Below are 10,807 nucleotides of genomic sequence, written 5' to 3'. Positions count from 1 at the left end.
GGTGAGGGGGGGGGGGGACCTGGGGATTTATATATGACCTTTAATAAAAACACGAGCATACAAATCAAGACATATTATCATGTCGAGTGAAATGTGAATTATTCGAGTTGTATCCACGTCAAGTGTTTTTTTGTTTGTTTGTTTTTTTTTTTTTTGTTTGTCTGAAGATTTTATTTGATTATTATTATTATTATTATTATTATTATTATTATTATTATTATTATTATTATTATTATTATTATTATTATTATTATTATATTATTATTATTATTATTATTATTATTATTATTATTATTATTATTATTATTATTATTATTATTGTTGTTTGCTGTGCTTCATTATTGATTTTACTTACTTGATTTGTTGATTTTAAATCATATATTCTTGTATGAGTTTGTATTGTCAATTGCCTTAAAAATAAAACTTTGAACGTAAATCAAGGGGTGGGTGGGGAAGGAAGGGTTTGTGTGATACAAGGGGTGGGTGGGGAAGGAAGGGTGTGTGTGTGATACAAGAGGTGGGTTGGGAAAGAAGGGTGTGTGTGTGATACAAGGGGTGAGTGGGGAAGGAAGGGGGTGTGTGTGATACAGGGGGTGGGTGGGGAAGGAAGGGGGTGTGTGTGATACAAGGGGTGGGTGGGGAAGGAAGGGTGTGTGTGATACAAGGGGTGGGTGGGGAAGAAAGGGTGTGTGTGATACAAGGGGTCGGTGGGGAAAGAAGGGTGTGTGTGTGATACAAGGGGTGGGTGGGGAAGGAAGTGGGTGTGTGTGATATAAGGGGTGGGTGGGGAAGGAAGGGTGTGTGCAAAACAACATCGACCAATAAACTTCCTGTCCTTTAATGATGCAGAGCGGACGAGAGAAAAAGACCACAATAAAGTGATATGGTAAAAGGGGGAGGGGAGGGGTAAGTACATGTGAGTGTTGGGCTTTTCTATAAACACTAGAGACAAACGATTTAAGACGTGTCACATCACATGAGTCTCGTCTCAGTGGTCAACATGAAGGGATTCAACTTCTTGGTGAGTTCTATGGATAGACTGAAGTTGACGTCACGTGTTATTGTTTTTTTCACCCATGTTTATGAGTAATTCTCACTACACTGTATTACCCATGTAACGACTCAGCATAGACTTCGTTAATTTAATGTATATATTATCAATCAAATGCTTCGTGCAGTCAACATTCACACTCACATACAAAACATGCACAACACAAAATGATAATTCTATAAATGGCTCTAACATAAACAAACAGAGCCGAAAAACTACATTCATACAGATACCCAAACAACTCCAGAATATTACAATACATGTTAGAAACCAGACTATAAACGTTCAAGGTAAAAACAGTTGTGTGTGTGTTGGTCCGTTATACTTCCGGATGGCAATGCGGTGAGCTTCTTAGCCAAGCGCATACTATCTATAGATGGAATGAAAATGACGTCAATCAGGTCTTTGTTATAGTTTTTTGCTATCCACGTTTATGAGTAATACTCACTAAGCTGTATTATCCTGACTATAAAAGTTAATGATTACACATAGTTTTGTATGTTAATTCGTTATACATCCGGATGGCAATGTTGTGAGCTTTTTAGCCAAGCGCATATTATATATGCTATCCAGTTATCTAAAAGAAATAAGTACAACATCCGTCAGCCGGACATAACGAACCAACACGAAAAACTCTGTGTATCCTGAAACGTTTGTAGTTTGGTTGAATTTAGTGAGTACTTATCATTACAAGGCTGTCTAAAAACAATGACAAAGAACTGAGTGACGTCATTTTCGCTCTTCGTATATCTGGTTTTGATTTCACATATTATTTAACCCGGTGTCTCAAATCAGTTATTACCGAGTTTGATTTTAATGTTAATTATTGACTATAAAGTCAGCAATTGATGCTATGCGTTTAGGCAAAATACAAAATGTGTCACTCAAAACTGTGTTACATAGAACTTTTATATAAACAACGAAATTGACGTCATTCAGCTCTTTGTTATTATTTTTAACCAGCCATTTCCATAACTAAATTGAAATAAATAGACGATAAACGTTAAAGGTTAAATATTATAGTGTTGTTTGTTGGAAAGTTATATCGGACTTTCGGAAAGTTTGAGTTTATTGACTAAACAAATACTATATATCGTCTGATTGACATAATTTAGTGAAAAGTAATCGTTTAAAATGCATGTCTAAATACAACAGCAAAGAGTTTCTTGTCGTCGCTTTATATTTAACTATATATAATCCAGAAGCATGGCAAATGTACAATAATCCTTAGGTAATGGAGTGATCATGAATGTCAGCTAATCTTGACAATATCTACTCATATTCATGATCACTTCTAATTCTTAAGGATGACTGTACATTGGTCATGCTTCGGGATTATTATGCTCACCCTATATTGGATTTATCACAGTCGATATATTTTACACCTATCTATTTAGATTCTACCCACTATTCCCCTTTTTTGCGCACATAATTTCATGCATAGTTTAATTGCGCTCAATTAGGAACTCTTCAGTTTAAGATTTTCTACAACAGAGATGACTTGCGAAATTTCTCTGTCGTTATTCTGGAATTTTCTAATGTATTTATGACTTTATTGGGGTTTTTTTTTGTTGTTGGCTAAAGAAGGGTGTTAAGCCCGAAACGTTAGGTGTTGGGTATTTGTTCTTTTTTGCAGCTGTTATATTCAATTTTGTTACTTAATTGTAAATCTAGAAATCTTTGACGGTTCCATTCTCTTCCTTTTTACTGGCACTGACATCACCTAAATGTGTCGCAGGCGCCATTAAACCTTTACAACAAGCAATGAATAATTCGTTTTTTTTCTTTTTTTTTCATTTGAAAGCTGGTGGTTTTCGTTTACCTCTACATACTTGGACATGTGAACTCCTGCGAGAGAGGGAGAAGTCGTTCGAAACGTGAGAAATACACTGTTTGTAACAGTCCATCTGTAAGTCAATGTTTCGTACATTACAAACGTTAATGAAAAAATACCTGAGCATTTATATAGCGCAATATGTACTAGCTTTGTGCTTAAAGCGCTTTAAGAGGATGCCCGAGCCAACAGCAACATTTAACATGTTAGACATGACGGCTTTTAGGCGATATTACAATTTTGTTGGGACAGATACATCGCTGTTAACGGCCAGGCCTCATTTTACGGTGGGAATAAAGTGCCCTTTCCAAGGACGGAACTATGCGCTGCTCGGGACAGGAATCCAGGACTATCCGATATGAAGTCTAGTGTCACACACACACACACACACACACACACACACACTATACCACATAGCCGAACAAAGAGACATTTGTAACCAACAGCCACCATTTCATATTGTGATATCAGCCTTTACCACGAATCCCAATGTGAACTGAAAAAATAAACTATAAAAATGTTAAACCGATTGTATTGGTCTAGTTAGTAATAAAATGGTCACGGAGGACAATTGTAGACTGCATTGTATTTGGTCGGGCTGAGAGGAAAGCTGGGGCTGTCTTAAGAGTTTAAAGTTGCACACATTGTGGTGTGCATATGATTGGTTCACAGAAATCTGAAGTATAGAAAGTGGACGCTCACAGTTAAGAGTTGATAATAAAAATAAAAATAATAATAATAATAATAATAATAATAATAATAATAATAATGATAATAATAATAATAATAATAATAATAATAATAATAATAATATAATAATTAATAATAATAATAATAATAATAATAATAATAATAAATAATAATAATAATATTAATAATTTAATAATAATAATAATAATAATAATATAATAATAATAATAATAATAATAATAATAATAATAATAATAATAATAATAATATAATATAATAATAATTAATAATAATAATAATAATAATAATAATAATAATAAATAATAATAATTATAATAATAATAATAATAATAATAATATAATAATAATATAATAATAATAATAATAATAATAATTAATTAATAATAATAATAATATAATAATAATAATAATAATAATAATATAATAATAATAAATAATAATAATAATAATAATAATAATAATAATAATAATAAAATAATAATAATAATAATATAATAATAATAATAATAATAATAATATAATAATAATAATAATAATAATAATAAAATAATAATATAATAATAATAATAATAATAATAATAATAATAATAATAATAATAATTTAATAATAATAATAATAATAATATAATAATAATAATATAATAATAAAATAATAATAATAAATAATAATAATAATAATAATAATAATAATAAATAATAATAATAATAATAATAATAATAATAATAATAATAATAATAATAATTAATAATAATAATATAATAATAATAATAATAATAATAATAATAAAATAATATAATAATATAATAATAATAACTCTTTGTTGCATAGTGTCCAATATTTTGGACACATTAAAAAGTGTCCCTCATCTTCAGACCGACCTCACAAGTATTAGAAGTTTTGTTTCGCGGCAATTGGAAGCCCCAAATGCTAGTTTTTTAAAACACCAGAAACGCAACTCTGCCTACTTTCCACTCAATGCCATGCTGCAAAATGGTAACACAAGCACCTAAGAGGTAAGCCAACTTTTCGCTTATTTTTGACTGCTTTGTAGCTTTTAGTCCCAATAAAAGTTATTGTTGATATGGGTTTATGGGTCCTGCTCACTTCTGAAGGTGTTTATAGGTTCAAAACGTTGATCATTATTTTATAATTGGTTATTTTTAAGGCTTGTCCAAAATATTGGACAGTATGCATTGGAGGAGAAGTGACTTTTATCGAGCGTCCATAATATTGGACACCATGTGCGGGGGGCGCGTTACTATAAATAGAACCGTCCAATATTTTGGACAGTATGCATGCAAATAACTAGATCAGAGACAACATTGCAATTAATTCAGTTGATTCTTTATTGAAACTTTATTTAGATATAGTCGGTAGTAAAGCGGCATTTGTGGCCGAGTTGTTCGCACGACTCGCTGCTTGTGCTGGTCAAGATTCAGTGAGCATTCTAAGTGATAAAATGGGTGGCAATGTGACCAATCGTGTTGTTTATTATCTGTCATGTAGGCTGAAAAGATCAATGAATGCAGCTGAAGCAAGGCTACTGGTGCTTGATGACATCCAAGACAACATTCCAGACTGTAGTGATGACGAGCGTCTTGATGAGGAAGGAGATGAAGAGTATGCAAATGGAGATGCTAGTGGTTCCGATGACGAGTACGACGGCAACACAGCTGATTCGGAGGAGGCTGATCTTTCTAGCAGTATTGACCCGTAAGTTATTGTGATTGTAGAATTCCCCCACCAATGTGTAAAATAGCAAATCAATATCTTGAATAATTTTTGTGTTCGGATGTTTTAGGGCGGCATATCACCTCGCATGCAAAAGGGTTCGGTTCTCTGTCCTGCTCACATGAGATCGGACTTTTGGACATGTATCAACGTTTCGGCTCCTGTCACCCACTGCGCTGTGTGGGCCTTTGAAGATGTACGCAATTCTTACGGTTTTTTCGTCTGTTTGTTTGTACTTTACTTAGATTTAGTATGTATTTCTACTTTTTATAACGTAAATGGTATATCTATTTCCTTGCAGAACTCCAAGAACATGGCACTGGGTGAAAAGAGACCTACCGCCTCATACTAGAGTAGAAAATGAGTTGCGAGCCAAGGGGCCAGCCTTGAACTGCCGGACGCCACTTGACATGTTTCTCGCTCATCTTGATAATGAGTTATTGGGCCTCATGCTCCTTGAAACCAACAGACAAAGACATCACGTCCAATCGGTAAAGAAGGAAGAACTGAGGACCTTCATTGGTATATGCCTGTACATGACGATTGTGAATTTGCCATTTCGAAGATGGTATTGGTCTGAAGCAACGAAGCAGCACACTGTCTCCGATGCCATGACCTGTAATAGGTTTGATGAAATTTTGTCTGTCATCCACTTGAATGACAATGAACTAATGAGGCCAAGGGGGGAGGTGGGCTATGATAGGCTGCACCGGGTGCGATCTCTATTAGAAAAATTGAATATTCAGCTCGAGGCATGTGCCGAACAAGAGCTACATGTTTCAGTTGATGAGCGGATGGTCCCTTTCAAGGGTAGACATAGCCTCAAGGTTTATATGATGAAGAAACCCAAAAAATGGGGATATAAGGTCTGGGTTTGTCAGGGACATCAGGCTATGTCCACAAGTTCATGTTTGCTGGGGACCCTTTAGCTGCTAGTTTTAGTCAACCTGGGACGGTAGGGGAGGGACTCAATGTGGGGAAATCAGGGGAGATTGTTCTAGCTCTTACTGGGGAACAACCGCAGGGGAGCTATGTCTACTTTGACAACTACTTTGCTTCACCTGACCTCCTCCTTGAACTAAAGAGAAGAGGGTTGCATGCTACATGCACACTAAGGGCAAACAGGACAAAGAAATGTCCCTTATTGTGTCGAAAGGACATAAAGAAAAGAGGTAGGGGGAGCTACGACAACAGGTCAGATGATGATCAGAGCCTGGTCATTTGTGAGTGGTTTGATAACAAACGTGTCCTTGTTGACTCACGCGTCCATGGAGTCGAACCCACCACACGTGTCACAAGGTATGACAGGACAAACAAGCGCCATATCACAGTGACCTGTCCTGCCCTTATAAAGGAATACAATCAAAATATGGGTGGGGTGGACAAATGCGATATGTTGCTTGCCTTGTACAGGAACACAATGAAAGGAAAGAAATGGTACAAGAGGATTTTGTTCCATCTCATTGACCTTTGTGTCGTCAACTCTTGGTTGCTGTGCAAGGCTAGTAATGCCGAGTGCAAGATGCAACTAGCAATGTTCAAGTTAGTTGTTGCGAGGGGACTGATCAAGTCTTCTTGCCCTACCGAGCGGACTCTAGAGCCAACCCCTCCCTTCCCTGACAGGCGCCAGTCCAAGTCTGCCAAAAGTGTGAATGTGAATGCAAGGTATGACAGGGTCGATCATTTTTCGAAAAGAATGGATGTGAAGGTTGGACAGAGGTGCAAGATGGAAGGATGCAAGAGAAAGTCGGTGTTCATGTGTCGCAAGTGTTGTGCGTATCTGTGTATGACTGGGAAGGATGGGTTGGATGACTGTTTTTATCGTTTCCACCACGCTTCATAATAGTATTTTTTTCAATAAATAATAATAATAATAATAATAATAATAATAATGATAATAATAATAATAATAATAATGATAATACTGATAATAATAATAATAATTAATAATAATAATAATAATAATAATAATAATAATAATAATATATAATAATAATAATAATAATAATAAAATAATAATAATAATAATTATTATTATTATTATTATTATTATTATTATTATTATTATTATTATTATTATTATAATAATAATAATAATAATAATAATAATAATAATAATAATAATAATAATAATAATAATAATAATAAGAATAATAATAATAATATAATAATAAAATAATAATAATAATAATAAGAATAATAATAATAATAATAATAATAATAATAATAATAATAATAATAATAATAATAATAATAATAATAATAATAATAATAATAATAATAATAATAATAATAATAATATAATAATAATAATAAATAATAAAAATAATAATAATAATAATAATAATAATAATAATAATAATAATAATAATAATAATAATAATAATAATAATAATAATAATAATAATAATAATAATAATAATAATAATAATAATAATAATAATAATAATAATATGATGATGATGAATAAATGGAAAAGAATCCATGAAATAATTTGGTCAATAGACATAAATATAGATGATTATTGAATCATTATACACATATCCATCTAGACTTCTATATCTTTTCATACACTTAAAGTGTTGTTGTTGGGTAAGAACCGCTTATAAAACTCTTTGAGCACTTTTGGTCGGTTTACACTGTATAAAAGCTGAAGTTTAGTGTAAAACATTTTTAGAGCAGAAAATCTAATTCTGTGTGTCATTCTTAAATTTGAAAATCTAATATCAGAACAATCTCTGACTTATTACCATTTAAAGAAAATCACTCACAACTAAATCATCTCTAAAGGGCACGTACGAGATAAAACATACAAATATGATACTCAGCACACTAAATATGATATTCATCTCCTCAATAAAACATACAAACATGGTATTCAGCACACTAAAATATGATATTCATCTCCTCAATTAAACATACAAACATGGTATTCAGTAAAGAAAATATGATATTCATTCTCCTCAATAAAACATAGAAACATGGTATTCAGCACGCTAAAATATGATATCCATTCTCCTCAATAAAACATACAAACATGGTATTCAGTACACTAAATTATAATATTCATTCTCATCAATAAAACATACAAACATGGTATTCAGCACAATAAAATATGATATCCATTCTCCTCAATAAAACATACAAACATCGTAATCACCACACTAGGGGTTACGTAATATCTCGGTATGTCATCTTAAAAATAATGTTTGTTTACAATTTCTTTTATTTTGTTTTTTCAAGGACTGCAATGAGTTTAGAGATGGAAGGTGTAGATCTATAACAAAACCAGACAGGTCTCGGGCAGTCGTGTGCGGTGAGTATTGCATATTCTATTATAAATTATGGAGAAAAACCGTTCTCCGCCCCCGCCCTGTTCTAGAAAAACACGTATTTTAAAATTTGGCCAGACAACTTGCCCTTCAAAAATCGATTGATTTAAAAGACGCTTTTCATTGCAAAAACACACAACTGGGACAACGCGAGGTTTCTTAGGAATCTGTTCTGTGATTTTTTGGTTTGTTTTGTTTTGTTTTTATTTCCAAGCTAAAGATTAACTATATAGATCGTTATTTGAGAATATTTCTCTTCATATTTTTAAGTTCGTGTCTTTCGAGAGAGAGATGCTTGTTGATTTAGACATGAAAAGGGAAACTGGGTGGTGTCAGATGAGTATTCCATTTTCTTATAATATGGACGAAGAAAAGGAGAACGAGTGTTTTGTATCGTAAATAGTCCATGCCATTATAGACAGGAAACGGAAACTGGGTGTTTTCTTAATTGAGTATTCCATGGTCTAAGAAACTAAGAATACGAATGGGCATATGAACGTTTTTTATAGTAAATATCCCATGTTATATTGGACAGGAAGTGGAAACTAGAATGTTTCTGAGACTGAGAAAGAGAGTAAGAATGTTTTATTTAAAGTAAGTATTTCTTGTACAGAGGACAGAGAAGTATTTTTCCAGTGACTTTTTAAAAATCAGAAATAAAAGAAAAAGGTTTTCTACCCCGTGAGGGTTAAGTATTCTTTAATATAGACATAGAATATAGAAAAAGAATGATTTCAAAAAGGTTAACATTTGTAAAATGCTTCAAGCACGTTTTTAAAATATTGTTTTACATAAAATTCTCTATATAAAATATTCTACATTTGAATTAAATTTGATAAACACTATTAAAACAATTATATTTTGATCCATTATTTCTCTGCCATAAAACTGATTACCTATGTTTTTTTTCTTTTACAGAGTATAAGGGAGGAGAGATAGTTGTAGAAAAAGTTTACGGTATTGTATAGTGTATATATTCTTAACAACTCATAAGCTTATCTTGCATCCTCCTGCTCCTCCTTCTCCTCCCCTTCTTCTTCTTCTTCTTCTTCTTCTTCTTCTTCTTCTTCTTCTTCTTCTTCTTCTTCTTCTTCTTCTTCTTCTTCTTCTTCTTCTTCTTCTTCTTCTTCTTCTTCTTCTTCTTCTTCATCAACTCTTTCTTCTTGTTCTTAGTTCTCACAGCCACGCCGTAATGCTGGCGACAAGAGTTGTGCCATGTTGTCTTCACTCATAACACACCAAAAATTGTTCATGATTTGATCATGTCACTATCCCCTCTGGAGAGATTGCTCCTCTGGTTGTAATTGTGCTTGGGTAGGTCAATTCGCTCTTAATCACGAATATCATCAGCCGTCATTGCCGTACGTAAGGACAAGTAATTCATAATTTTGATAATATAAATGTTCTGTGAGTTTCAATCATTACCTGTTATCGATTTTAATATAGCTGCATTAAGTGAAATTATTTGTGTTGATTTTAAATTCACGAAAAGATAATACTTTATTATTAAGACAAATTGATTCAGAGGTCTAAACAAATTTTTGCAGCTGTGCATTGATTGATGGCTGAGAAAAATAAGAAAAGCACGTACCACTTATTAAAAATCTGACTTCAAACATAAATAGTAATTACAATCACCATGACAGCTGCTTCACCACTACCATCTCCAACACATCATTGGTACATCTACAACAAAATCAGAACTTTTGATGCTATGCGTCTAGTTAAAATAATCATAACACCCACCAGTCGGATAAAACGTACCTACACACAGAGTAAAGTGTAACCGCAAACGTTTATAATCTGATAGACAGAATTAATTACGATATAACTAATCATTATAACAACTGTCTAGAAACAATATCAAAGAGCTAAGTGACGTCAATTTCGTTCCAACTATACCTACAAAACACCATAACTCCCGTCACCATTGTCGGAGAATCAATCACTTCCGCCACTAACATTATCATAAGCATCACCTCAGTCCCGTCCTGATCGTAATAAAGACTTCAGGATTAATTCAGTCCAATGTCCCCTGATATCTGCTGACATCGCTTCATAGGTATTCCCAGGCCATTATCATCAATTAATGTTAAGAACTGGACTGTAAGGTGTTATTTCAACCAATGAAAAAATATTTCCTCGAA

General features: G+C 32.6%; 1 long non-coding RNA gene across 1 annotated transcript in view; it reads left to right on the top strand.

The window, feature by feature from the left end:
• The first annotated feature begins 888 nt into the window (after positions 1–888).
• LOC144960475 (uncharacterized) overlaps positions 889–10,807 on the top strand; it is a 32,598-nt gene continuing 22,679 nt past the window's right edge. Inside the window, exons 1-3 of the long non-coding RNA XR_013642857.1 lie at positions 889–1,021; positions 2,856–2,960; positions 8,572–8,644. This is a non-coding gene — a long non-coding RNA (uncharacterized LOC144960475). The remainder of the gene's footprint in view (positions 1,022–2,855; positions 2,961–8,571; positions 8,645–10,807) is intronic.

This window comes from Berghia stephanieae, chromosome 15 (assembly GCF_034508935.2).
Source record: "Berghia stephanieae isolate SIO BIC M18660-M18661 chromosome 15, UCSD_Bste_1.3, whole genome shotgun sequence".
In the NCBI taxonomy this organism is placed as follows: Eukaryota; Metazoa; Mollusca; class Gastropoda; order Nudibranchia; family Aeolidiidae; genus Berghia; species Berghia stephanieae.
Note: the sequence above shows the minus strand (reverse complement) of the source record. Positions and strands in the feature narration are given on the sequence as shown.